At 40.6% G+C, this 26,064-nt stretch overlaps 1 protein-coding gene across 5 annotated transcripts in view; it reads left to right on the top strand.

Moving 5' to 3' along the window:
* Positions 1–6,947: 6,947 nt before the first annotated feature.
* The window catches only part of PLAG1 (PLAG1 zinc finger), a 36,999-nt gene continuing 17,882 nt past the window's right edge, over positions 6,948–26,064 (top strand). For 2 of the 5 annotated variants that reach the window (XR_004159258.1, XM_010708949.3), the window contains exons 1-2: positions 6,949–18,968; positions 21,032–21,254. The gene's annotated coding sequence lies outside the window, so the exon portion shown is untranslated. Of the gene's footprint in view, positions 18,969–20,400; positions 20,471–21,031; positions 21,255–23,129; positions 23,195–26,064 lie in introns of all 5 variants that reach the window. The other 3 variants (XM_019614040.2, XM_010708950.3, XM_010708951.3) reach the window with 3 other exon arrangements.

The following is a 26,064-nucleotide window of genomic DNA, read 5'->3' as shown; positions in this document are numbered from 1 at the left end:
TTCTGTACTTTGCTTAAAAGCCAAATGTAGACATTGTTCAAGCTTATTTTATTCTCTGGAAGTTATTGTGGCCAATACAAGCATAATTTGTTTCATCTAGGATGCTAAGAAGCTGTGAGCCTCGTAGCTTAGGGAAGAGCCTGGGCATAGCTGATCACAATAGATGCCAGTTAATTTGAATCTAGATTTTTTTTTCCCCTCTGTTACTTGACAGTTTTCTTTGATTCTTCTGAATACTGGGATTGTGTTTAGTCTAAACCACTTCCAATTATACCCCAGCACAAACATATAGCTTATGGCTATATTTTAATCAGTTTCAGAAAAAGTAATAAAAATATTATTGCGTATGCCAAAGGATGGTGTTGCTACATGCTATTTTAAATGGTGTTTAAGTATGGTTATAAGCATACCAGTACAATGAAATCAGTTCCATTCCTAAATAACAAAGTTACATTATTTGTTACTTAAAAAGTTACTGAGAATCATAATAAATTAATTATCCCAATTATTCAGGCTGTTTTTAATATGTGTTGAAATAGCTTTAAAAAGTATATGTGAAATATTTATATCAAACTAGTTTAATTTCTCATTACTTGTAAAATGTATGTTTCCCAGTTGTAACTTTTTAAAGAGATTTTGTCTTACCTATGCAAGCATATCCTTTCCTTTTGGTTTCAAAATCCAGTTCTTTCATTTGTTTTAAACCCTTTCATCATTTTTACATACAAAAATAGTGTTGAGGAGGGCTGCGAAATTAACTTGTGCTGGTGATGCTGCAATTGTAAAAACTGAAGTGTAGACCGACGTGGAAAACTTAATCATAGTGGTATTTGAATGATGAGGGTAGCCTCAGACCAAATGAACGTTAAAGTGACCTGTGAGGAAGAGATGCCCAATTCTGCAGCCTCGTAGCACTAATCAAATTGGTGATGAACGGTATCATAAGAAATGCTCAAACACGCTCCTAGCGTGAATCATAGGAGGCGAACAGAAATCTAGATCAAGCTTTCAGAAATGGGAAGCTATGAAGTCAGTTTATTTGAAAAATACTATTTATAGAGGTATCCCCTGTAGTGTAATGTTATTTCACCTTTGAGAACTTGACCAGTTCAGAATATTTGAGGACAAGAAAGTTAAGTCTGCCTTGAGCAATTATTTCAGTTTTTTATCTGTGCCTCATGTAAAACAAACTTCATATCTTTGCTGTCCTGAAATATTTGTACTGAAAGAAGTGCGTTTAAGAAGCTTTAACTGTGTTGATTAGTGGTTCATTTGTTTGGAGCAGAAGGGTGCTTTGGTTTGGGGAGGTTGAGCATGCATTGTTAATTTCAATTTTTCTGTAGTTGTTAGCCTAGTAAAGATGCTGAATATGAGGATCCTTCCTCAAGCCCCAAGTGAAAAGGGAGATGTAGTCAAGAAGGGGCTCTGATGGCTGGAATTACTGGCCCTCAGTCTCAATAAATATTTGAGTCCTATGAATTCATGGTTTCAGTGGTACAGTCAGGTTGCAGCCTTGAAACTCATAATATGTTTGGCTATCATGAGGTGAATTCCAGAGTTTGTTGTTAGACAGACCCGAAAGGTTTTGTCTCAGGAAGTGCTTCAGTAGTGTGCTGGTTTTACTTTTCCCAGTGTGTGTAAAGTTTTCATCAGGAATGAAGCCTTAGAAAGCCTCCTTTCTCAGAGCAAACTCTCAAAGACTTTGGAGATGTCATGAACCTCTCTTTGGGGCTATTCCTCATATAGTTTTAGTCGTTAAACCGTTCTTGAAGGTAAAATAATCTTTCCTTCTAGGCTTCCAGGCTTTATCAGAGAGGCAGCAGTTTGATATCCTGTGGTGGTTTTATCATAAAGGTTTTTGTAGATAGGTTAACAAAAGACCTTAAAGGTGGCAGAAATTAGCTATCAGTTTGCAAGTACTTTGAAACTGTTGTGTAGTGGTATTTAAATGATACTTGTTTCATTGAGATAGGAAGACTTGTAGTTTGGAGAAGATGGAGCTTAACTCATGCCTTAATTCTTCCCCAAATACAAATAAAAACTTGCCACCATTTTTGCTGCTAATGAAGGTATCTTTGGTACATGTAAAATGTACGTATCCAGCCTTTTTGTAACTTAGGCCTTTGTAAGAAATGTAAGAGGTCTCATGGATGGAGATGATGTTTGCATCCCTCTTATGGATGGTCTGCTGTTTAGGAACTCTGTAAATTTATTATAGGATTTCACGTTTGGGGGAATAGCTGAGAGAGTATGCAAATCCAGATGTAGAGCTTCAGCTGTTCTGCCTCCTTACGGTGGGTGTTCAGACTGGTTCTGTGGAGGCAAAAAATTGGTTTTTTCTTCCCACCTGTTGCATTCTTCAGTTGTTTAAGAAGTCTGTTTCTTCATGTTTTTTGTTTTTTTTTTTTGAGAAGTATATTACAATGGTTACATTAAATGTTATTAAATGACAAATTCTGAACTACACAATTTGAAGATGGAAGAGAGAAACCTTTTTCCTTCTGATTCCGACCAGATTTATTTGCGTGGTTCCTTGGCCTCTTCAGCAGTACTTTGCTATAAATCAAAGTAAATGAAGTTGAACAAAAAGTCCATAAAAACTCATGTCCCAGATTCCTCTGGTGGAGCTTAAAACACAGTTGAATGCTGACAACTCTTCTTCACAGCAGTCTCCCAAGATATTCAACCTCTACTTCACTGTCTCCAAATATCTTGATTTCCATCTGTCTCATTCTAGCTGCATCATTGGTTAACATGCAGTAGAAACTGTACTGTCTGCATAAGCCTGTTTGAGCCCACTGCAGGACAAGAGATTTATGTTAAAGTTGACATGCTTCTCAGGGAGCTAATGGTGTTTTCCCATCATTTTTATTATTATTACAACATGAATTTGAGATTGTTTCAGGTGGCATTCGTGAAAAGGGGTGATCTTTCAGGATGCCAAGAATCAAGCTGTTCAGAATTTTATAGGTTAAAGTTAGTATTTATTTAAGCATCATTTGGAAACCGGTGGTCATTCAGGGTACATTATGGAACAGTAGAGTCATGTGCTTCTCAGCAGGGGATGCTGCTTAATGATGGCACTGCAATGTCCTGCATTTGGGAGGAGCGGACTTGCAATGAAGGAACAGTCTCTTTCTACAGTGTGAACAGGGAAATGCTTCACTCTGGCTTTTACAAATAAATGAATCTCTGGAATAAGATCCTTTGCTTGCTCACACTTTCCTTTTTTCCCCACAGTATCAGAACACTTCAGGATAATTTTTACAAATCTGCTGTCTTGAAAGAGCAAGTATGTGTAACCACATATGAAATTAGAGTGTGTGAAAAGGACAAAAATCCTTCCAATAAAAATCTTGGGAAAGTGTTAACTGTATTGAAAGCAAAGAAAAATAACTACTATAGTAATCTGATGGTATTTTTTAACCAAGGAGATAATGTACAGATGTCATTGGGTTTCATTCAGTGACAGTTTGAAACCCTCAGGAAGAGAATGTGTATTATAATGATAGATTTATAAAAAATAATATATGACATATGCATAGAGGAATATTGTTTTCTGTGACAAAACCATCAGAACTTGATAGGAAAAAAGATGCATCTGTATACATCCACAACATTTTTCCAATGTGGAAAGGTTAGACACTGAGATGCACAGGTCTTCAGAGCTCTGCCCTCGTTTGTGGGAGCTGTATAAACACACAGCTGCTCTACACTCAGCTAGCGTATGGTCCTGTGCTTTCTGAGATTCTTGAGTTTCTTGGCTCTAGGTCTTAGAGTTCGGAATTAAACGTGAGATGTGACTATATGATACTGACTTCAGTAACACCTGGTATTTTAGTCCAGTGATGAGAGTGTATTTTTCAAAACACGAGCGTAAACGTTACATGGCTTTGGACTTCGCTTTCTAGTGCTGTGGAGTGTTCCTAAGAGTAAGAGCATTTTGTTTTGTCAGAATTACTGTTTCCCTCTGGTTTATTTGCTCGTAATCAAATTCTGCTCTGTAATTTTGTTATTATTATTTGCTCAGAATCTGGCTCATATTTTTCCTTCAAATGAACACATGTCGCCTTGTACTCCTGCTGAGATGATTATGCATAACACCTCTGACTCAGCAGATCAAAAGTTATGTTTGTTGAAAAACAGAATTAATATTTTATATTTTTTTAACAGCTTAAAAATAGCTGTGTCGAAAGAGATTATGCTTTTAACATGCTAATCCACTAAGCCATCATACATCATCCTGCAGGGAGTGTTTTTATGCCAGGCAGCTGTCTCTTACTAGAGTCCATCTGAAAGGTTTCAGGTTATCGCAGAAATACACCCGTAAACCCAAGAGAGGCTTCTTTAATGGAATGTGTGATGTGGGCATAATCGAATTGCAGTCTTTTTTCCAGGAATTGTTTGGCCTATTTTGAGGCGTTCTGGCTATTTTGAGACAAATTGATGTCTCAATTGCGGCACTTGCAAAAAGCTTTTCTCACAGAGGGGGTGTTAACAATTCCTAATTTGAATGTAGAATATTATGTTGTGATAGCCAAATATCTGAGTGGAATGCTTTCCTGATTACATGAAAGATAAAGAACGATGAAAATTTGTGCCAGATGGATTGGAGACTGGGAAATGCATCTGAATTTTGGTTGCTAATCTTGCCCACGTTCTTCTGACCCTTTGTTTTTCGAAGTTGCTTTTTCCTCATTCAATTTTTGTAATTCTATAGTGTCTCTGTGGAGAGAGGTGCACAAAGGTTGGAAACAGCAGTACTGACTTTGTAGAAACATTTGTAAAGCGCACAAAATACAACTGAAAAGTGAACTGTCTTATCTTTTGACTTTAGGAATCCTGGATGTTATACTTGTAAGAACAGTAGGTGGGTGTGTGAGATGGAAATTTGACTGTGGGTTTACTGCTGCTGCAGACACCAGTGACTTCTTTAGTTGTTAAATATTAAGGGAAGGAATTTGCTTCTAGTTAGATATCTAAAATTTGCTGAAACAGCTTAGCAGTGACAATTTCATTTTGCTTTACAAATGCTAAGTCAGAATGGTACAACATAAGATATCAAATAGTAACAACTAACCAAATGATCTGTTCTGGCTGGCTATAGAACTCTATTTGATGTTATCTGTCAGATTAGGGCGCTTGAAAATGTGTTGCTGCCTGACTGGTAAGCTGGGATGTTGCTATGATTTCCTATAGGCAAGTAATCTGTAAAGAGCATTTTCAGACAAGCTTGGCTGTACTTAAAACTAGTAGAGTTAGATAGGGCTTGACACGCTTCTTCCCTAAGCACGCTGAAAAGCCTTCTGCAGTTTGGGCCAATATATTTTTAAGCTGGAGAAGTATGTAATGTTATGTAATGTAAAAGATTCCTCATTTCTGATGGGATTAGCTCTGTAACTTAAAGTATGGCTCTGTGGTTGTTGTTTTAGTTGTTGTTACACAAGTAGCCATAGTACAGTGCTCTGTGTTGTACAGCCATTGCAAAGAGCAGTGAGACAAGGAGATAATATTATATGCGAGACAGGACGAATAAGGTGAGACAGGGAGAATATGGGAAAGAAGGTAGCATGTGGTATAGGGTAAATGAGACATCGTAGGGCCTACACCGAGTATGCAGTGACAGCCCAAAGAACTAAGAAACTGGATTGCTGTAAGTCTGTCTACTGTTCGTGTGTGAAAATACTTCCTATAGAGTGTGTATAGTTTGTTGATGATTGTAATGCTTTCAACAAGGACTTTTGTGGTGCTGTACAGAAGGAACTATGCCAGTCTTTATGTAAAGTTTTTAAGTAGACTGTTGAAAAGATGACGTTCCAAACAGCCGCAGTTTGAAAACCTGATAAGGAAGGAATCATCGTGAATTGTTTTGTTCCAGAGCTGTATACTTAGTTGTCCTGGCAGATAGTTCTTACTCCTCTAGGGCTGTATTGTTGCAGAACAGTTAGATGCAGTTACCTACCTTTGAGCTGATTCCTGGAGTTAGCCTAAATCGAATGGCTGCAAAACAGGACGTAAATCACTTTGTGGATCTGGGTTGTTAACTGTACTAGTGAAAAACATTCTTTGGGTCACCAGTTTAAATGAAAACAAACAAACAAAACCCTGCCACCACCTAGATATTCTTGTGTGTGATTAGGATAGATATTACTCTGTTCATGCATACGGCCAGAAACGGAGAATGTCTCTAAATTCAGCAAGTGGTGTGTGTTGCTCTAAAGGCAGCAAGTGACTCATGTGACTGTCTTAGCAGCTGGGCTGCAAGATTAGAGAGCTACTATGTACACATTCCCTTAGGGGGGGGTCCAAGCTATTGCTAAATGAAATTGCGTTGCTGCCAACAACTGAATAACGGGCATAAGGAATAGTAAATAAATGTGTCATAAGGTTACCTCAGTGGTCGTTTCAGATGGTCTTTAGAGAGAAGAAAAATTTCTCAAGGTTTCTGTTTAAAAGACTTTTTGTTTCTTTTTTTTTTTTTTTTTTCCTAACGTCAACTTCATACGTCATTACATATCTATTGTCCCTTTAAGTTTGCAGATATGTAAAAGTCATCTTGGAATGGCTGTTCCTGACACTGCAGGAAAAAATGAAAATGTTAGCGAGTGAAGAATCTTATTCCAAAGAAATCCTTTATTTGTAAAAGTACTAAAAATATGCTTGTATCTTGAAGTATTTTGATTTGAACTGAAATTGGCAAAGCGTGTACTTCTTGGTCACTTGCTAATTTGAAGACTTATTCATGATGTTATTCCTCATGTATTTCCTAATTGTAAGAATTTGTGAAGTTTGTTCCAAATTGTCTTTAAGTTTTCCTGGCATGCCAATATGGATTAGTGGAATATGTGTTCTTTTTATTTTTATTTTTTTTTCAGGTTTCCCTGATCAAATTCTTTCTTTTTTTTTTTAAACTCAAATGCTTGCTTTTTGCAAGAAAGTTACAAAACATTTCTGAATGCTTTGTCTTTTATAGATACATATTTACAGTTACACATAGGCCTTTAATATATTATTTATGGCTGTAAACTCAAAACTGTTGCCCTGTCAAATACCACTGTAGGACTAAACCTCCCAAGAACTCCTTTCAGTCTTGAGGACCGAAGGACGTGCACTTGATGGTTGCAATCAAGTAAATTGATACAGAAATCAAGAAGACGTGAATGTGAAGCTCCCTAGCACCATTTTTAGCATCAACATTCAGGCCATTATTATGTCTTACAGCTGAGAATTTATTTACCAAAGAGGAATTTCTGTGTTTGAAAAGACCAGGTGGACAAGAGGTCAAGCCCTTGATCAATTCATTATAGTAAAAGAGTACCAGACGTGTGTTCCTAGCTATCATCACTGCATCCTGCTGCCTCTAAAAACTACCAAATGATTGTTTCTTTGGTTTGCTTTGGATTTTCTGTTTTCCCTTTTCCTGCTTAGAAACAACTGGTTTCTTATTTGTTACTCTCTTTCATGTTCATTGCAAGTTCATGTGACTGTTCCTCAACAACAGTTTTGATTTGTATCTCTAATAAAAATGTAGAGCATCATATAAAATTGCCTGAAGTTGTCAGTGCATCAGACAGCTACCTTCCCAAGGTGAACCATCCTTTTAATAACAGTGTACAACACCTTGTTGATCTGGTTTTTTTGTCTTTGCATGTGTTGATTTTTCTTTGTAATGAAGTCTCTTAGTGTTTTGAAATCTTTGATTTAGGCATTCTTTTTTGTTTGGTTGGTTGGTTGTTTTTTTGTTTTTTAATTGGTTTTGATGCACCCTCCTCTAAATCTTTGGTTAGTATTTTTTTCATGTACTATTTTCCTCTACCAAAATGCTGTCATCATTTTTTAGTCACACATTACTCATCAGTTGCAAAAGAAAAGTGTGTGTTCTTGTTTCTTTATTGCTTAGTTGGATGGTGCTCTGTGACACTGGAGCATGAGCAAACAGAGGGGTACCTGTCTGTCTGTAAGGAACTTACAGATATCATGCAAGCAGACTGTGGCTGAGGATATACCTGCAGAATACATCAGTCCTCTGAAAAGCAGTAGCTACTTGTATGTGTTCATGGATTCTTGTGTGTGCTTTTCTTGAGGTGAGCCACCAGAAACGTCCATCTTCCAGCAGAGTTTCAGGTTCTGAGCTCTGCTGTCCAGTGCTGCCTACAGTGCCAGTCCCCTGAGCTCTGACCTCTTTCGTGCCAAAGAACTGCTGCAGCACGCAGATTGCACAGGGCTGCTTCCCTGTCCTGCAGCATGCTATGTTTGCTTAGAACACCTTTTGCATCACTGGAAGAATCATGTAAACAGCTGTCCTGAGAGGATATTTGCCTGAACAAGACCTGGGTTGTTTGCTTCTTACACATAGGTGCACAAAATTTGCATGAGACAAATTTTTGCTGCCCCACTGAAACAGAAGGAAGTGCCCTCTCAGAAGGAGGAATTCTCTTAAGCTACTTCTAGCTAGAAATACAATATGTTCTTCATAAATTTTATTTTTAAATGGCCAAGGAGCAAAATCAGTCAAAAGTGTCTCATATCTGTGTTAGATCACCTTCTGTAAAAAGGCATATTTCAAGGAATGTGGGAGTAGGAAAGCATCTTGTTGATATTGTCCTTCTCCCCTCACGCCTTCCTGCCACTCCATGCTTAAGAGCAGAATCATTGTGGTGTTGGATTCTTGGGGCTGTGAGTAAATCGTGGATGCTCTGAAGGAAGTGGAGGTGCTGTTCCTGATGCTATTTCTGTCCTGTGGTGAGAATTTTGCAGTGTTACTGCGGTGGTGTGTGCCACCTACCCAGTATGCTTTCCTTTGACAGGAAGACCTACAACTAAAGAGAAAAAAAATGGTCTGGGGGAAGTTGGTAATGTTTTTTTTCTTCTTCTTTTTTTTCTCTCAGCCTGTGCTCAGCATTTCTTAGGGCTGGAGTTGCAGTCTCACACCTTTCGTTGCACCAGCGCAGGCCTGGCAGGTTGGCTGGGAGATTTAAATTGATCACAAGTGACTCCAGCTCTTTGGTTTCAGGTGTGATCTCGGTGATGGACTTTCTAGTGATGAAGAGAATCTCTGTCACTGCTTTCAAAAAGAGTGAAATTATGGCTCTGATATCCTCTGAATAAGGAAGCCTTCTGGGGCAAGCTCAAAAGTAAAGCATGGGAAGAAGAGGAGCTCAGATAGCTGAAACACTCTTCTCCAGTAACTATAGATACTGTGGTCTTTCACAGGAGAACTGTGGACAGGAAGAATGTTTGTTTCTAAGTGCTGATGACCGTGTTAGAATAAATAGAATTGAAGGAGGCTTTAGGAGTTCTGTTGCTTTGTTCATGTGTTTAAAAAAAATATATAGCATCCATTTTTAGGATTCAGTGTACTAGAGGCTGAAAAGAAAAACACAGCAGGAATCTCTCCCTCCCCTGTCAGGCTCAGAGAAGAGTGGAAGGGAAAGAAACAGTTAAAGCACTCACAGTTGTGTATATATGTATACTGTTTAAATTTGTCTGTCAATTTAGCTGACAGTAGGATTTTTAAATCAAATAGTAAAATTGGCTGTCCCCCATTTGCACAAAGCAAAGATATACTGCCATGTGCACTCCTGGGCTCCGCTGCGTTTCAGGCCCTATATGTGAAGTCACATACCAGTGGGATGCTAGTTCTCGGAGCTGTATGGATCGCACAGATGGGAGTTCACAAGCCAGTTGGCTGGCTGGAAACTTATACATGGATCTTGACAATGGAACATATTTATACAGTGTTCTGGTATGCTCTCTAGCGCATTTGATGTTTTGCCTCAGGCTCTGGATGCTTTCAGAAATCCTGCCTGCAAGCCTCAGTCTGCACCCTTGCGAATCTGGCTCCTGTGATGCCCAGCCTAGACCATGGGTGTGGACTAGACTTGTAGACTTGTACGGTGGGCAGCTGAATGTCAAAACGAGTCAGCTTGCGATGCATGCCCAGTGTAAAATCCAGAGTGAAAATATAATAAATGGCTTCTGTCACTTTTCTAAGGGTTATTTAATAAGGATCAAGTTTTGTGGCATTTTTCAAGATAGCCCGTTTTGAGATGACTTGGGCTAGTTTTATCTTAATCTTAGTCTTAATCGTTTTAATCATCTCTTGAGAATGTGTCTTTCACTGCCTTCCACTGCAACTGCAGACATTAGGTATTTCTGCAAATCAGCCCTTGGACACACATGGCAGGGACCTGGAAAATTAGTGATTCCTTGTGTAGTGTTCAGTTTAAATGACAGAGATCTCTAGTAGATTCTGAGCTCTGTAGGATAGTGTTCAATTATCTGACTCAAAAGGATTGGTTTCTGAATGACTAAAGGGGTTGTGGAAAAAGTAATGAAGAAACTGGCCAAATTTGGGTAGAGTTCACAGGAACGACAGCTAGACCACTATTTCTGTCTAATTTCACGTCTCTATCCCAAAGGACATGGGTTCAAAACTGTAGGAAAAGGGTAAGTGGGAGAAGTCTGCCAGAACTTTTTGATGAAGGAAAAACTTCTTTTCCTTACTTTTTTTAAATGGCTCTACGGTTTTGAATGAAAAAAAAAAAATACTGAAGTAGACACTAACTTGTAAAATTTCAACCCAAACAATGGTAGTTTGGCAAAGTCGTCTGTTGTGTTATATAGAGAAGTCTGTCTTATAATGGCATGTGTTTGGCAGCATAGTGAAATGTGATACTATGAATTCTGCAATAGTGAAACATGTTGGATTTGAGTCAGCATTTGTACCTACTGACAGCAGTCAGTTCTTGTGTGAATTAACTGAATTGTCTTGCTTCAAATAAGGACTTGATAGATGACCATATCTCAGATCTTACCATCCCAATTAAGGCCCAAGATGAAAAATACAATGTGATAAAATGGCTATCAGATGTTGTTTAGTGAAGACGATTATACTTGTTTGCATATCAAGGCCCTGCATCTGACAGTGGTAAAACCAAATGTGAGGGACAGGCTTGGCAGGAGACATGTCGTGATAGCTCTTCCCATGTATATTAGTTGCCAACAATTCACTGATCACAGGCTTCCTGAGCCAGACATAGTGTTTTTATATTTACTAGACTTTTCCATGAACATTCTCCTGTGACCTCTTCAGCACCTTAAGTGTCTAAACACTCTGCAGAAGAAGTTCCACAGCAAAAACTGAACATGTATGCTTCCTTCTTGAGCCCGTGTACTGGTGATTTCACTTCATGCCTCCAGCTCTTTCCTTGGAAAAGGCACTACCTACCAGCCTGTTCAGATTCCCCTGTCATTCTCTAGCCATTCTCTATCTTCAGTGCAGATATGCCTGTGTGCCATTTCAGTTGCATCTCTCTTACCTGTGTTTACTGATTCCACTTGCTTTGTGGAGCTTGGTTTTCTTGTCCTCCCAGACACTCATTGTTAGCTTAAGCTTCTGCTAGTTTGCTTAATTTAGGCCTTAAGCTTACCCTTCAGAACTATTTCAGTGAATGCTGGGAATTATTAAGAGTGGAATAAAACAGGTGGCAACCGGTGGTGTATTTGTCTTGAATACCAAACAAGAGGTATGTGTGAAAGGGAGAAAATGCAGAAGGTGGTAAATACGAACATAGTAGTGAAAAAGCTTCCACACAAAGAAGGCCTATGTTCTTAGGCCTTAGATTCTTCAACCTAGTAAGAGACTACAACAGAGAGAATGCAGCACAGGTCCCATATCAAAGACAGGGAATCATAAAGGTGTAATGAGTGACACAGAAGCCTAAAATGGCTTAGGTTGAAAGGGACCTTAAAGCCCCTCAGGTTTCAACCCCCTGCCATGGGCAGGGTGGCCTCCCAACAGATCAGGCTGCCCAGAGCCCCATCTGGCGTGGCCTTGAACGCCTCCAGAGGTGGGGCATCCCCAGTGTTGATAAAGGATGAGCAAAGTTATTGAGAATTAAGAGAAATAATGGGAGGTTGGTTCAGAACTAGCTAAAAGAAAGAAATTGTTAATAAAAGATGAAATGAAGCTGTAGAAATCCTTGTCATGAGATTTTGAGAGTAAAGAAGTTTACATGGGCACAAAAAGGAACTCCTAACGTAGTGGACAAGTGCTTTGAGGGCTATTAAGTCCTTCCAAATCAGGAAATCCCTAAATCCCAAACAGTAATACTTTCCCCAGATACTCTGCACTTGCCCTTCCTGATAGGCTGTTGTTGGCTGATGCTAGGTGGGCTCTGAGTCTGAATGCTGGGACCACGATTGTGCTGTGCTGAGAGCTCAAGGGAAACTGTCCTACGAGTCATGGCTGGCTGGCTGTGACCCTGTGTAGATCCACTAGTTACATCATCTTTTGACACGTAAGTGGTCATTGTCCTTGGTTTAATTATTAAGACATGTTGTGATTTTGTTTTGGTCAGATATTTTGTTGTGCTATCCCAAACAGATTTTTGTGAATATGTATTACCAAATTTATACAGTGTTTCTAGCAAGAATTTGATTGTCCACTGCAATGGTATCTGTCTGTCTCTTTCTTCCCTGGAAGTAGAGATGCTTTTATGCATAATAGTAGTTTTTTTTCTTCTCCAACAGCTCTCTTTAGTGACTTTTAGTAGCTGCTTGTATGATGGTCATACACAGATGTTTTGCATCTCTGCTACTTCCAAGTAATGAATCACTAGCCTCTAAGTGTGATACTCTGTCCTTTGCTGTTACTTTTCATCCCATTTCTGTCGCAGCTGTCCTTAAGATTTGGCACAGCTTTTCTTGTGAATTGTTTCAGACTGCACAATACTTGTAGTACCTCTTAGGTTTGTATTTTACACAAGTTTTGGTAGTGCTCATATAAAGTTGTAACAAGAAATATAAAGGAAAATGTTGAATCAGGAAAGACAGACAAGCAGTCTTGGCAGAATTCCATGAATAACATCCTTCTACCTTTCAGAAAGAAAACTGTTTTCATCTCCTCTTGATCTTCTGCTTTCCTGCTTTGCAATTCTGGAACTAGCCCTTCTCCTCTCAGCTCAGCAAACTGCTTCTCAGGTGGTGGTATATCAGATATCTGACTGAGTTGGACTTGAGCTGTTGTGCTTCCTTTCTATAAAGAATATTTTGTCATGTTGAAGGAAAGTTGGATGTTTGACATGGTTTCAGCTTTTAAAAATCATGTTATATTTTATTGTTTTTTTTTCTCTTTACCTTCATGTTTTCATTCTTTCTTCCAAAATGTGATCCAAGAAAGAAGCTGTGCTATCATCAGATACAGTGTGGCCAGATAACTTTTTTCCACCTTTCCTCAGTGCTGAAATGAGACAGAAACTTTTTGGATTTAATGCTGTTCTGAGACTCTCCCATCTTATCACGTGGCAGTGTTGCTTCCAGTTAAATCAGATGATAGTCCTGAAATATTGGAGACAGTGCTCTGTTGGTATGCTAGATACTTTCACTTAATTCATCTTTCAGAAGGCCCTGTGCCCGTCTCTGAGGTTGGCATAACCTCTGGAGCGGAGGACTGTAAGTTTCTCTCTTGTTTTCTCTGTAGTGGGAGTAGCAATTTGAAACAGTTGCTGTTGCTTCTCCTTGGTGTTAGTAATGGCTGTGGATGTTTGGCAAGCTTAGTTCTAGCAAAGTTCATTCAGGGAGACGCCTGCAGTGTCAGGGATTTAGCCACTTAGTGCCACTTGTCATCCTTGCTGAGGCCAGGCACCTCACTTGGTCGTGGTGCCCTATCAGCCCTCTGTGCTCCATCTGCTGCCCAGGGGTCACGGCCTTCATGCCTGTGGGGTGGGGATGGTGCCAAAACTGCTCATTTGGCAGGTACTAAAACTTCTGTTGTTCCTGATGTTGAGCTGCTGCACAGAATCTGTAGGTGCAGTTTCGTGGTGATCCACAGCAAGAGCTGCAGGAATCCCAGTCAGAGATGGAATCCTTTACCTGAGAGGCTGTTCGCGTCTCTTCCCTCATACTGGCAGTAAGCCCCCTCCAAAGGCCAAATCTGTATGGAAATGAAATGTTTTTTTCTGCAATTCATTGGACTGCCTTAACTCTCTGTCCCAGTACTCTGAGTGGTCAGACAAGCACCACTTTGAGAAGGGAAGGGAGGTAGGAGGGAGCACCATTGATCTGTTTTGGTGTGCAGGCCTGTTCGAAATTGCAGAGATCTGTCAGCCTGTTCCACTCAGCGGGACAGCTGTACAGACATTTGTTGGCTATTGCTTTGGAAGCAGCACAGAAGCTGTTAGCCTTGTCTTAGGGCTGCTGGAGGTCCCCTGGGCTCAGTGCTGCTGGCTTGTGGTCTCAAGCCCATGGCTGACCTGCAGCATGCACTGGGCAACATGTCCTCTGCCCACAGCTGCCCCAGGGAGCAAGGTGCTCGTTTCCGTGCAGTCACCTAATTCTGCTGCTTGGCTGCTTGGCTTAGGAGACTGAGTCCAGAGAGGGGAAGGTAACTGCTGAGGCTGTTTGCCAAGCCAGATATCAAATCTGGTGAGGAATCAGGACTTGAGGTTAACTGCCAGCAATTATCTCTATCTGAGTGATTCTTCAGTGTCTTGTTTTCAATTGAAAAAAAGAAAAAGTGAGGTTCACAGTGCTGGCTCCTATGGCCTTGCAATTCAAGGGAAGTAGCAGCTCTCGTCTTTACAAGTTCAGCCTCTTGGATACAAACCCCAAAGTTTTTGCGACAGCTGATGTAATGAGGAGGCTGAAATACAAACCTCTGGTGTTCTCAGCTCCCATTCGGGATGCAGATTCCTCTGAAAGCACTTCCTTGCTTTGATAAGGAAAGCATTTCAAAAAGGGATGTGCTTAAGTCATCAAATCCTTCTGCCTGTTTCTGTCAGCAGTGAGCTGTTCCTTACCTGCTCCTTCCTATAGCCCTTTCTGGCCACTTTGTATTCATCCTGCCAGCAGATGTTGTCCCCCAGCACCCGTCGCAGCCTGGCCAGGCAAGGAGAGCCATGTGCTTGGGATGAAGGAGGAAGATTTTCATCACCAGGGGTCAGAAATAAGCTTCTTGTGTGTGGTCGATAACATGTAGCACGCGTGGTTTAGTAAGATGAGCTTCCAGCTCTCTCTGCAGGAGAAAGGGATGCATACCTTTCATTAACTTCTGCAGATTTCTACGATCTGATAGGAGGCGGAAAAGAAATTTAATTTCTACAGCCAAGTCTCTGTGTGTTACTTTCTCATGTGTTGCTGATGACGGAAAGCTTGGGCGGGTGCCGTGCTGTCAGACTGGATTACCCAGCGCTCGCTGTCAGGAGTCCACACTCCATGCTCGCAAGCGCAGCGTTCCTTTTTCCTGAAGGACTGCAGGTTTGTGTGGACACAAACAGTGGTGGCACGGGCACAAGTCCTCTGGTATTCAGATTTGTGTATGCAGAGCACTGTGAAATTTGTAGTTGTAATGTTATCTGTTAAGAGTAGAGTAAATCCTACTAAAGCAAGTAGTGTAAATTACACCGGCTGTACTTCAGATAAGTCTCCCTACTGTTGTGTGCAATTAGATAGAGCTTTTTAAAGGATTAATAGTTATTATATTATAAGAGATTGGTCTGTGGTAGGAAATGAGGTTTCCACTGAATATTTTCTTTGAGCATCCAAATGCAAAGATCCCTTATTAAAATTTATCTAGCTGTTTAGCTTTTCTTAGCAGAAGGTTCATAGGTCATAGAAACAAGTGCTGTATGAAATTTCAAACGCAATGGTCACCTGCTTTTAAAGAAAAACAGTAGTATTAGCTCATTTCAGAAAGCAACACAGTTATTTAACTTCTGTGTTGTGCTGTCATTATATGACTCTGCTCATTTGCATCCATCTGTATGCTAAACTATTTGGATTATTCTTTTGTTAATTTTATTTTGAGCTGCAGAAGCCAGCATGGGCACCTGAGGATTCCATTGGCTTGCTTTCTGGACACTTTTCCTAAGAAAAGATGACCATATCAAGACTGTGAATAGCCCACTCTGTGTTCAGATCTGTCGGACAGCGAGCATTGCCTTGCATTTTAGCTTTGCTTCCTTGCCTCTGCCTCACTTCACTTTGCTTTTTAGGCTCCCATTTCCTCTTCACGTTATTCACTGTTTGTTTTGTTTCATTTTTTTAACCAACTTGTCATCTGCCAAATAAAGGGTACGGAAGAGATTGTTTCCTTATAATTGTTCCTTATCCACCTATAATTTGCTTTCCCTTCCTTACACTATTTTGCGCCTATCTCCTGATCTTCTCACCTTCATCCCTATCCCTCCTCCCTTCCCAGTCTTTGATTTTGGAAGGAGCTGGGAGACGTGATTGTATGCCAGACAGGCTTGGTTATTACTTACATAGGGAAACTTCATCCTGTCCAACAAGTAAGCTATTCGTAGCCTTGAGGGATATATCTAAAGGGCACAGAGTTTCCACTCAAAATTTAAGTAGATTAGATTGTGTGTACATATTTGTTGTGACTTGGCAGGTATCCCAGCGCCCGAGGTCTTAGAACATATACTTTGCTATACTTGAGGCAAGCTCAACTGCATGTTTCAAGAGACGTTCTGGAGCAGTGGGAGGCTGCAAGGAGTTCACAACGGTGTTATCCTCTCTAGATCTTACGCAACAGGAATCCTGACTACTGTACTGTTTATCTTGGTATTAACTTCTATCAGACACTTCAAGGGGTGGCATAATTGTAAGACAGGGAGGATAAAATCCTCTTTTAACTCTCTGCTGTTTTGGATTCTATTCTGGAAAAAGAGGGCTGCTATTATTTTTTCTGAAGCCCTCTTAAAATCACGATACAATTCTGGATGATCGTATTAGAGATGAGTGTTGTCTGCATAATTGTATGCCACCTACTGGCACTGCATCTCACAGGCTAATTGCTCTTAAAAACAAAGTGCTTGTGCTTATTAGTTTGAAATTTGCTATGCTGTGGTGTTATTGAGTATCTCTCACTGTTGTAAGAACAGCTGAAACTGTGTCACCAAGTTAGTCTACTGCTAATTATTTTAATAGTACTCACTCGTGGTCTTGGTCTGTTGTTGTTGCTGCTGTTTATTTATTTGTTGTTGCTTTTGTTTTACTATTTAAGTGTAGTCCCGAAATTCAGGTGCTGCAGACGCGCTGGAGGGTACTGTGAAGTTAAAGCAGTTGTATTTTATGAAATTGTTTGGTATGGCGCTTTTCCTTATAAGGTGCAATGACCAATTGTTTTGATTATTTAGAAGGGAAAAATTCCATGAGAACTATTACTGAAAATGACTGACTTGGCATTAGTAATCTGTCATTCTCTTACAGCATTTGATGCAACACTGAAGTTAATACAGATTGCTGAAATATCAGCAGCTGAAGCGCGAGTGGCTCAGATGTTTTCAAATTCATATTCATTTGTGAACTGCTTATTACATTTTCTTGTAAATCACTAATGTATGTGTAAATAAATACGGTTTTTGTTTGTAGTGGTGCGATCTCAACATCCAGGCCTTTGTAAATAAAGAGTAGCCTGGATATCTAAGAGAAAAGTCAAAACAGTTGTTTCATAGTGCAGGGTGACCTAAAGGCAGCTTGGAGCTGGAGAGGTTCCTAGGTTTTTCTGTTAGAGAGGTGAAATCTCTGCAGAATGATGGTAGCACTGTGCTGGAGAATCTGCAGGAGCCCAGTGGGATTGTCAGGTCAGGCTCCATGGGGAGGGGATCCTTAACAGAGAGGTGGAGTGGATTTATTTAAGTGGTTTTGTTTCTTTATTTAAGCAAGGGTTGGAAGCTAGTAAAAATGCACTAGCTGTTAGGCAGCACATATGGGCCCCTTTTGCTAGAAGTTACAGAGAAGTATGAGGGAGACGGTACTAGGATTTACCTGATTTGAAATGTGCGTCTACTTTACTTGTTCTTTGGGCATCTCAGTGCTTTGGGAAGAAATGCTTAAAAACAGCTGCCTAAACGCATTTCTGCTATCTGTTAGAGCATGCTCTTAGAGGATGAGGAATGATCTGCTTTTACCTTCTGTATGTTGAAATAAAGATTTACCCTAACAAGCAGAAAGTTGCATGAAAAAATTACTGCATTTCTTTTACTTCTGTTAGGCTTTTCTAAGTACAGAAACATAGGATTCACTCAAGCAAATAATGGGTAGAATTGTCCCTTTTGTAAACCTTATAACAGAGGTAGTGAGAAAGCTTTTGTGATCAGCAGTCTAGACACCCTATTTACTATGGTTTTGTCTACAGTAGGCTGCTACTTTGAACGTGTTAGTTCCTCTCAAGGCATCGTGTGTCCGTGCTGAACTGAATTCTGCAAGTTGTGTCAGAAAAGGGCTACTTGCTGCAGTAAGTGCAGTAAATGCACATTGCAGTGAGTTAGATTCCTCTCTAAGGTGTCTTTGAGTTACTGCCTTATAATATGCTAGTTTGTTCTCTGTAATGTATTGCTTCCCACCTGGCTCCCTACCCGTGTCCTTCTTTACTCCAGGACCATCCTGATTAGTGGTAAATGCTCTATATGTGTTGGCACTTATGATAAAGATTATGAAGAGGTTGGTTGTGGTGATCTATTAGTTTCGAAGGGTCTGCATTGTCTCTGGAATTGTGTGGCCTCTGGTTTGTTCATGTCTGACACTACTCAGATGAAAATTATTATGGGACGTACAGATACAGGCCAGTGCCCACAGAAATGAAAGCCAGAGGGCACACCTGGAGCTGGCCTCGGGGATGAATCAACAAAAAAGGCTGTAATGGATCTGTCAAATGACAAGGAAACATAATGAGATTCTTGCTCAGTGCCCTCAGAAATTCTTTGGGCTGGGGTTCTGCCCGTGACATTGCCACCAAATCCAGGAGTGACGTATTTATTTTTTTCCCGGATGGTGCACAGTGCCACAGCAGAGGCCTGAGGCAGCCAGGTAAAAGCCCAGCAGTAAAGGTCAGTAGCCTCACCTATGCCATACTGTCCAGCCTGGCCTGGGCTTGCTGGAAGCACTGACTCATCAGATGCGAGCAATACCCAAGAAACAACCACAGGATCCTGCAGAGGCTGGAGGAGGAAGCCGATCCAGTAAGTACTGCATGCCCAATTGCACAATAATTTCACAGTAGGGTTTGAACTACTTTTTCTGGAGTGGAGAGCTCTGGCTCAGGTAGCGGCCTTCCATTTGCAGTTGCACTCGGCAGTTCTCAAATGCAGGTCAGGCATGTCTTTATTTATTAGCCGTGGGTTCCTCACCCACACATACGTGCCCTCGCTCACTGGCCCCCTCCAATTTTCTGTGCTCCAGCTGTGATTCCTACATGTCTTTGCTTCTCTTTCCCTCTCACCTGAACAGCTTTACTATTGGTACTCCTTTCCCATCTCAAATTATTTTATGTGAATCACAGTAAATTCCATGCAGCTCTCACTCAGCTCACCTTGCCTGATTACCAGCCCTGGTTTGCTGAAGTACTACTTGGAAACTTTACTGTCGGTTTCCTTGTACCTCCTTCTTCTCCTTCCCCTTGTTACCTTTGCTCCCTACCCTCTGTGTAACAGACCCACCCCATAATGAAGTTCTCTTTGCTGCCCAAGTCTCTGCAGCTCATCCCATAGTTTCCTGCCCTGTTTGGGAAGCCTAGAGAGCTCTAGAAGGACTGGAGAGGTGACCCTTGTCTTGATGCTGATCTCAGGAGCTCATGGCTCTCTCTCTGTTTGCGTAGGGGAGCCGGGATGCTGTGGGGAGGGTTCAGAGCTACATACAGCAAGGAGCAAATACTTCCCCACTGAGCTAGAGCCTTGGCATGGCTCTCCTTCGTGCTCCCTGGCATCTCAGCTCCTCGCCTGGGTGGAAGGAGAGAGGGTTCAGAGACTGGAGGGATGTTTGGGGGAGGCACAGATGCAGTGGATGGATAATGTTACGTGTGACTCTGTGTTTCCCCCTCCTGGCTGCACCCCTCACCTCGGTACTTCTCAGTGTCATCTGTGACAAATCTGCACTGTTGACATGGGATTTATTAGCGTTCTCTCTTTGGTACCAGACATCACAAATAGAAGAGTTCTTGATCACACTTTTTGATGCTTATGCATTTTTCACACTGTGTCGTTTTCTTTCTCTTGCCCCTTCTATCAACAGAAAGAGCATCCCCCTCTTAAATCCGTGTTTAAAGCAGCTCATTTCTTTGCTGTGCCAGGTCCCAGACGTGTGCTGCACTTTTCTGCCTCCTCTCTCAGCTGATCTGATCTCCTCTTGTTTCCTCCTCGCTAATCGCAGCCTTCCCCAGCTTTGGTTATGCTGCCCCCCTGCTCCAGACCTTAGTCATGCTCAGAGTGTTTATAAATCTGAATGCAGCCTCAAATATAAAGCCGTGCTGTCGCTGAACTTCGTTAGCGTGCTCAATCTCTGCTGAGGGCGGAGCACTCAAGGAATTTCAAACTGCTTTGCTTTCCTAAAACTTTATTTAGTGTAGTGGACTTGTGTATATGTAACTACTAGTACAGATATGTCTTAATTTTGCAGCGTGCTTTACAGTAACTTGTAGGAGCCACAATGAATGTGTGGAAGGGAGGTTTAATACAAATGTTGCAAGGTAAAGGAGTTCCTTTTTTTTTCTTTTCTCCTTTTTTTTTTCTTACCCCCTTCCTTCTAGGATATGCACACCTAATAGTCCTGGATGAAGCTTTTTAATAGGCAGCCTTATAGTGTGTTATCTCAGCTTACCTATGTCTGTAGAAATGAAGCCCTTTCATCTCCAAGGGAGTAGTATCCTTCAGCATAAGGACAGCTAGTTGCTCATGTGTGCAATTACAAATGTAATGCCCGCTATTTTTTTTTCTTGTTTGTTTTAATACAACCAAAACCCTTTGTTTTCAAATGCCTATCCAGCAGTCTGATGACTTTGAGTTTGGAAACAGTAGTGACCAGCTTACTCCATCATGTATGTCCCAGAAAAACCTATAGCAGCACATATAGTATGTGGAAGCAATTTGGAAAGCATCTTACAGTTTTGAACAGAACATGGTGAAAAGAAATGCTGGGGGAAAAGAACTTGAATGTGGTTGAGGGAGGAAGCTAGTTAGCATTATTAAAGCAGTTTGTAATGAGTGGGGTGTGTAGTAACTTCTTTTATTTTTTTTCTGATTTCTCTTAGCACATAAAAAGCTGCAGCCCGTATGAAGAGGGGAATTATTAGCTAAAAGATAGCCGTCAGATTTCGGAAGATAAATGAAAGGTGGATCTGAACCTTGAAATTGTCAGCTCAGCAGGAGATTGCAAAGGCAGAGTGGTGAAAGGAGGGTCTCCTGCAGAACTCCCAAGAAGATTGAAATGGATTGTGCAATTCTGGAAGGGGACAAGAAACGGGCAATACAAAGGTGCTAAACATAAACAGTTATAACACAACACTGGTCATGTGCTTCACCTCTACCTCCAACACTCAGCAATACATAGAGATGTTCCATATTAAGACCACTTTGTTAGCTGGTTTAATTAGAAGTATTTTCTGACAGCATTTGGAATCTTGTGTGTGTCATCTAGAGGAACACTCCTTGCAGTACCTACTTTGTTTTTAAGGTCTTTTTTTTTTTTCTTTGAAAAAGCAGCATCATCTATATCAGTAAATAAATCCCTTTTCTGAGTACCTGTCTGAAACATGAACTGAATACATGACCAATGTAAAACGTATCCCTTCACATTTTAAAAATAAAATTAAACTAAAACCTTTTTGATTGCAAATTTTTCTCTAATCTACAGCTACTTTCCCACAGCAGGAAAGGAGCTCAAGCGTCTCGTTGGAGCACATTAAAGGAATGCACTCTCTGGGGCTCACGAAAGCATCTCCATGTTTCCATCTGCCCTCCAGGATTTTTTTCCCATAATGTGCATGAAATATTGCTGCATACCATACAGTCATGAGACTGTTTTTATTCCATCCTTTTTGTCACCATCTTCCTTCCACCTTTCTGGAAGCCTGCCCTGTTGGCAGACTGCAGCTGTTCAAGGCAAAGTCTTGCATATGTTTTTCTCCCATCACTTAATGTAGGTTTGGAAATCAGGGAGGCAGTGTCTAAACTGTGTTGCTTAAAGAAAAAAAACAACAAAAAAAACAAAACTCTGCACTGGTATCTTAGACTGTGGAGAACAAACGTGACACATCTTTCATCGTAGACCACTCAGTATTGATACTGGTGAATGCTTACTGTGATCAGCCATGTCTGGCAGAATGTGAAGGAATGTGCTTGTCTTAAGCCTGTGTGTTTTGAGAGGTGGAGGCAGAGCAGGGCAACAGGTATGTGTCTCACCACCTGCTTCTATGCCAATGAGGAACCCTGTCCCTGTACGTGACCTGCTGTGCATTGACATGACATGGAACAACCTCCTTGTGCTGCTGGGAGCCTTACTGGCTTGGCTGCCCTGCCAGTAATGAGCCAATTATCTAATGATTAATGGTAAAGGCTATGTGCTGATGGCATTTCATCAGGCTGATAGGAGCTCCCAGATTAGTTTGCTGTTGGTGCAGCTCCAGGGTAGACTTTATATGGTCTTGGGGAACTTCTGCCTTTGTTACTTGAAATTTGTAGCTGCTGCCAACCACTTCATTCTAAAAATCACTGTCCAAGCGACTACCCTGGGTACTAACCTGCTTGGCTTCATTTCCTCTCACTGCGTTCAGTGATCTGGGTCTAAGTTATGCTTTTTTTTAATTATTTACTAATCTGACATCAAATCTCAGAATTCTTATCAATTCACATGTGCCCCCAAAATATGCAGCATGACAAACTAAATGTGCTGCTCAGTGCACTGAATAGGAAACAGGAATAAATGCAGAGCTACATCCTTCTCTTATTAACAAGGATTCTCCCTTAACAAAACAGCAGGCAAACATTGAATTCTGCATAAGCAGAGTAAGCTGGTTGTGTATATGCTAGTGTTATTGCTTAGATGAAGCTGGTATGGAGGAACCAAATCAAACTTACCTTCAGTGCCTGAGCTGGACAGGTTCTGAAAGGCTCACTGATGGCAGGTTGCTGTAGGCAACTGAGCAATTTGGAGAGAGATCTGCTTTGTTGCTTCAGATTTTCCCTTGTTCTGTGTTGTCTTAAATCACTCACATGCACATGACAATTGAGTATCGCTTGAGACATAAAGCAGCAGAACTCATCGTATATCTCAGAACATGTTATTTTTACCCTAAGTATTTTGCATCTTCAGTTACTCTTCCTGAAGGCTTTTGTGTTTTATCTCATAAGGTTTTGTGATACGATCATCCAACATCAGAGCTATAGCAGTAATAGCAAGGCCATCTTGACTAAATGTAAGTGACGCTTCATTTAATGTAAAGTTACAGTAATCTATGAAGTTATTTTCTTTTCAGATAGAGCAGTGGTTCCTCGACTGTAAGGTATCTTGGAGGATTTGCTGCAGCTTGGAAATTGCACACTGTTTCTTAGTTTTCATCTTTCTTTGGGGCTGGGATAAAAGAAGCAGAGGAGTCAGGGCATACATGATCAAGGTTTTAATTGAAATAGCACCAATAAATAATACATCTAAGGTTATATTTAAAAAACAAAACAGCAGGAAAAAAAACGCTAACAAAGAAAACTGACAATGCTAAACCTTCTCACAGTTTTCAGCCCCGGGCAATGTTGTTCAGGACAGGGCTTCAGTGTTCTTTGGACTGCTGCATAGTTAACACGTGAATTCAAGATGTGACATAAGCACTAGGAAGACCACTTTTCCTCTCAGTTACTTTATTTATGTTTGTCATTTTGTCTATTTGTCCAAAGTGTAAATTTCCTAACCATCATCATAGGTCTTGAGCTATTGCAGCCACTTTATCGTTTATGTGGCACCAAGATTTTTCACACACTTTCTCCCACAGCTTTGCCCCTCTTATTTGAGCTTGTGTTGGAGAGATGGGTATTGCCTTTTTTCTCCTTCCCACCAGGCAAAAATTATGCCACAGTAGAGGATTTCTCCAAGCCTGAGGGATGAATCAATGATTGGATTATTGAAGTCCTATGTTTTCTTTCCATGATTTTTTTTATAGACTTTGCTATTTAAAACCTGCCCTTGCCTTCTAGCACCCTGTTAATATCTCCAGCGGGGCCAGCTCCTTTGTGCTGTCTGCCAAGCAGACCTTCAGGTGAAATTACTGAACTCTTCCATGAGTTTTACATTTTCAGCTTAAATGATGGGCACAGTACAAAGTAGTGTGAGTAGTAGCTGCTATTTTTCTGTGCTGTTCCAGTGCTGACTATCCCTCTCTGGCTGAACTGCCCAAGATTATGTTGTACAGTAATAAACATGAGTGGAGTTTATTTTCAGTTCACCAATATCCTTGTGAATTCCACCTTGCAGACCAAGCACCAGTAACTTTTTTACATAACAGATTACTGAAATTGTTAAAAATATCGTGTGTTATGTTTCAAGGTAGATGACTGTCTCAAGGAGTAAAGCTTTTAACTTTCTATCTTATCTAGTTGTGTTCTGCAGCTTAATTGTGATGTTGAAATTGCACATCCTGAAGTATGCAGGTTTAGAAAAAAGTTCTGGAATGTAAGTATGTAGAACACGGTTTTGGAGGTGGTCCAGGCAGACCTGCAGCAGGCAAATGTGAGATTTCCATCAGTTAATTTTGGTAAAAGCTGTAATTAAGCATAGAATTGATGGTCACCTGGTGACTGTGATTATCCTGGAAGAGTCAGAGTGATGTTTTCAAGAGGGAATGCCCATAGGTCTTTGCACAGATGAATGATAGATTAGAAGGTGAGATCAAAGGGTAGAAGTGAAAAGAAGATTCTCTATTAAAGGTGTTTCTCAGTTACGTTCCACAGAGGTCTGTGCTGTTCTTTACATTCACAAATGATATAAGTAAGGGATGAGCGAGTGGATTAGCCTGTTTGCTGTGAAGAAGGGAAGCATCTGTGAAGAACAGTAGAAGGAGATTGAAAGTTCTGAAGACTGAAACAAAATGAGAGATGAAATTCAATATAGATAAATGAGGAGCAGATACATGAGTTTGATCTCAGCATTACCACAGAGGTGTAAGACTTGGGGATGATTCTGAATCATTGACTCATTGATCACCAAAGCACAATTCGAATGATAGGAGATATTAAGAAAGAGAGAGTAAAAGGGAGAATGTCATTATGAGAGTGTATAAATTAGTGAGAGCTATTGGTAACAGGTGGATGGTTGGACTGGGTGATCGTGTGGGCTTTTTCCAACCTTAATGATTCTGTAATTCTATGAAATCCATGGTTCAATCGTATCCTGAATGCTGTGTCCACTTTTGCTACCCTCATCTCAGAATTTATTAGAACTGAGAGAGGCTCAGAGAAGGATAATAGGGATGATGAGATGCATGGGGTTGCTATCAAAGGAAGAATTCTTCTGGAAACTGGGTTTGTGGTTTGGGAAAGCAATGACTTGAGGACAACGTCATGAAAATTAGCAAAATCAGATACCTGCAGAGGAAGGAAGAGGACTGGCCACTACCTTTTAGAACAAGAACATACCAAGCTAAGAGAGAAGACAACTTCCAAGCCTTTGAAAATAAGAGGATCTCCATAAAATTGGTAGTGGAGAGACATGTGAGATGATATCTCTCTGTTTAACATCAGTGCAGTGGATATTAAAAATGGATATGGTTTCTAAGGGGAGACAAAGACTGAACTATTGCTTGGAAGGACAACATACTAAAAGTTGCTAAATTAACAGAAATCATGTAATGGTTCAGGAAGCTCTTGGCATCAAGGTAGCTGGAAGTCAGAGGAGTGCTGGTAGGAGATATCACACATTCATTACCTATTTTGGCTATTTCTAGAGACAGAATACTGGAGAAGATGTACCATTAATTTGTCTCACACGCTTACCTCACATGTTAAGAGGTTTGAGTGTCTTGTTTTACTCTTGAGACAAATTAAAATAGCTACTTGTGGATATAAATTAATTGTTAATTGTATTAGTGTAGGATCTCACAGATGTGCTTTGGATATGTGTTTGTGTTTACTTGTACATATACAGGATTTGCTTTTGATTAGAGTTTATTATTAGAATGGCATGGTCCTATATGGAGGCTGGTTACTACACGAAGTTTGCTTTCATCTGTTTAAGAATGAATACAGATTGTTCCTGGTAGGCTCTAGGGTTGTTTTTTTTTGTGTGTGTGTGTGCTTTTTT

Source organism: Meleagris gallopavo, chromosome 3, assembly GCF_000146605.3.
Source record: "Meleagris gallopavo isolate NT-WF06-2002-E0010 breed Aviagen turkey brand Nicholas breeding stock chromosome 3, Turkey_5.1, whole genome shotgun sequence".
In the NCBI taxonomy this organism is placed as follows: Eukaryota; Metazoa; Chordata; class Aves; order Galliformes; family Phasianidae; genus Meleagris; species Meleagris gallopavo.
The sequence above is the reverse complement of the archived record's forward strand: the minus strand, read 5'-3'. Positions and strand labels throughout refer to the sequence as shown.